General features: G+C 39.6%; 1 non-coding gene across 1 annotated transcript; it reads left to right on the forward strand.

Moving 5' to 3' along the window:
• Window positions 1–901: 901 nt before the first annotated feature.
• On the forward strand, window positions 902–973 carry TRNAD-AUC. The gene has a single exon. It is a non-coding gene; the product is annotated as a tRNA-Asp (tRNA).
• Window positions 974–2,717: the final 1,744 nt, after the last annotated feature.

A 2,717-nucleotide genomic window follows, 5' to 3' on the forward strand; every position in this document is an offset into this window, starting at 1 on the left:
ATAAAACGGATACTTTGAAGCCATTAGAAAGAATGAGAAAGTTCTTTAAGTAAGGGTATTGAAGATACCCAAGATGCATTTTGAAAGAGGAAAAAAAAGCCATGTTTGGTACAGGATGTAAAATAACAAGCTACCATTTTTGAGGAGGGGGAAACACAGGAGACTATATGTGCTTGCATATGCATAAAATGCTCGTGGAAGGCTTACAGGAAACTGATGGCGTGGGTGGTCTCCTAGGAAGTGGATGGGGGGAGGGCGTCATCACTGCAGGAGCGGAGTGAAGAATTTTACTGTATGCTTTTTATATTCTCTAGATTTTGAATCGTGTGACAGTATGTATGATCTATGAAAATGGAAACAACCTTGGAAAAGCAATATGCAGACTTTCCTTCTGTCCCAGTGACTGTCGACTGGTCCCCTGGAGAAGAAGACTAGACTCTTAGCGAGGCCAGCCATCCCAAGGGAACGCAGTCCACTAATAGTTAACCACACAAAGCCTTTGTTAATGAATCCAGTCGGTTTTTCTTCTAAATATTAAATATTTAAAAACTGTAAGCAAATGATGCATTAAAATGGATAAGGAAATGGGCAGCTTTTCAAATACCAGCCACAGTGAATGATGAAAGCTCTTCTACATCTCCTGAGGCAGACGAGGGCACCCTGAGGCTGATTTGTACCACTACCAGAGGCACAAGCCTCCTGAGTGTTTCCCTAATGAATAGTAGGTACAATGTCCTGGTGGAGTCTGTGCCCTAAAGGGAGGTCCAGGTGTGTGTTTGTTCTTGAAAATACAAAGATGGAGAATTCATAAAGCTTTACTGAATCAGTTTTCAGAGACAGGACCATCCATTGGGTTGTACAGAGTGAGAGAAAGCTTATTAGAAATTTAGAGAATGTGTGGGAGGGTATAGCTCAGAGGTAGAGAGCATGCTTATCATGCACGAGGTCCTGGGTTCAATCCCCAGTACCTCCATTTAAAAAAAAGAAAAGAAAAAGAATTAAAAATAAATAAAATAGAAAGAAAATTTTAAAAAAAAAAGAAATTTAGAGAATAAATCAAATGTTGTTTGTTAAATGCAGGAAACAGAGCCTGAGGCACCTCGGTGACTCACTCCAAGGTGAAGATCAAGATGTCAACACAGGATTTTCCATGGAAGTGCGCACCTTACATTGCAGTGTTTACCCAAGTCAAGGGTGTGATATGACAGGCCTGGGGGGCTTGCTCTGCATATGTGTGTGTGTGTGTGTTTGTGTGTGTGTGTGTATGAAACAGAGAGGTCAGCAAACTATAATTCTATCCCAATGGAGAGGAGTTGATAGTACTTGGAATGATCAGATCTTTAAGACAGCAGTCACGCCATAGCCACACGAGACCTGAAACCTGAAATACAACACAGAATAAATAATTAGATATATATGTTATTACTTTAATATGAAAATAGATGTCTTTGTACAAATGGCCAATATGCATAGGAAAAAAATACTCAATATCGCTAATTACCAGAAAAATGCAAATCAAAACTAGACTGACGTATCACTGCACACCAGTCAGAATGGCCATCATTCAAAAAAGTCCACAAGAGATAAATGCTGGAGAGGGTGTGGAGAAAAGGGAACTCTCCTACACTGTTGGTGGGAATGCAGTTTGGTGCAGCCATTGTGGAAAACAGTATGGAGATTCCTTTAAAAGCTGAAAATAGACTTACTCTAGATCCAGCAATCCCACTACTGGGCATATATCCAGAGAGAACTCTCATTCGAAAATACACATGCACACCAAGGTTCTAGCAGCACTATTTACAATAGCCAAGACATGGAAACAACCTAAATGTCCATCAACAGATGACTGGGTAAAGAAGTTGCATATTTATACAATGGAATACTACTCAGCCATAAACAAGAATAAAATAATGCCATTTGCAGTAACATGGATGGACCAGGAGATTGTCATACTAAGTGAAGTAAGCCAGACAAAGAAATAAAAATACCATACGATATCACTCATATGTGAAATCTAAAAAAGGAAAAAAGAAGACACTAACGAACTCATCTATAAAACAGAAACACACTCACAGACATAGAAAACAAACTTATGCCTACAGGGTGGGGAATGTATGCTATACAGTCTGTGTAGATGTTTTACCTCCTTAATTTGGTTTTACGTATCCTCTCTGTCATCAAAGTGACACAGTTATTCTTTTTTCAGTGATGTCTGAGCTATGCTGGCATTGGTCATTGTAATCGTTCTCGTTTTCACGAACTGAATCCCTAGAAAACACAATCACAATGTTCACGATTTTAAAAATTAAACTTGCTCAGTCTCCATACGAAGCACAGTTAATTCAAAATTGAAGATGGACTTAACGTGCACAATTACAACACACTTAAGGTGCACACTGTCAAAAAGAAACCAAGCCAGACACAAGTGAAAGGTAAGACAGATTGTATTCAGTAATCCTACAATAGGGGAGAGAACTCAGTCTCAGTCAAGCTCAGCGCTGCTGAAATGAAGGACAGGAGGCTTCTGAAATGCTGGGATATGCTAAAGGAAGAACTGTGAAGGTTTGTAAGGGGGCAGTCGATGTGATTAGCCATCTGTCTGTTTATCAAAGTTAGGCACCTACCCTCCGCAGAGACTGGGAGGCACAGGTTCCTTGGATTGTAAAAGATATAGGAAAGGAAAAGAATTTACAATTGCAAGTTTTCTTTCTTCCTTC

The sequence above is a fragment of the Camelus ferus genome, chromosome 2 (genome assembly GCF_009834535.1).
Source record: "Camelus ferus isolate YT-003-E chromosome 2, BCGSAC_Cfer_1.0, whole genome shotgun sequence".
Taxonomy (NCBI): Eukaryota; Metazoa; Chordata; class Mammalia; order Artiodactyla; family Camelidae; genus Camelus; species Camelus ferus.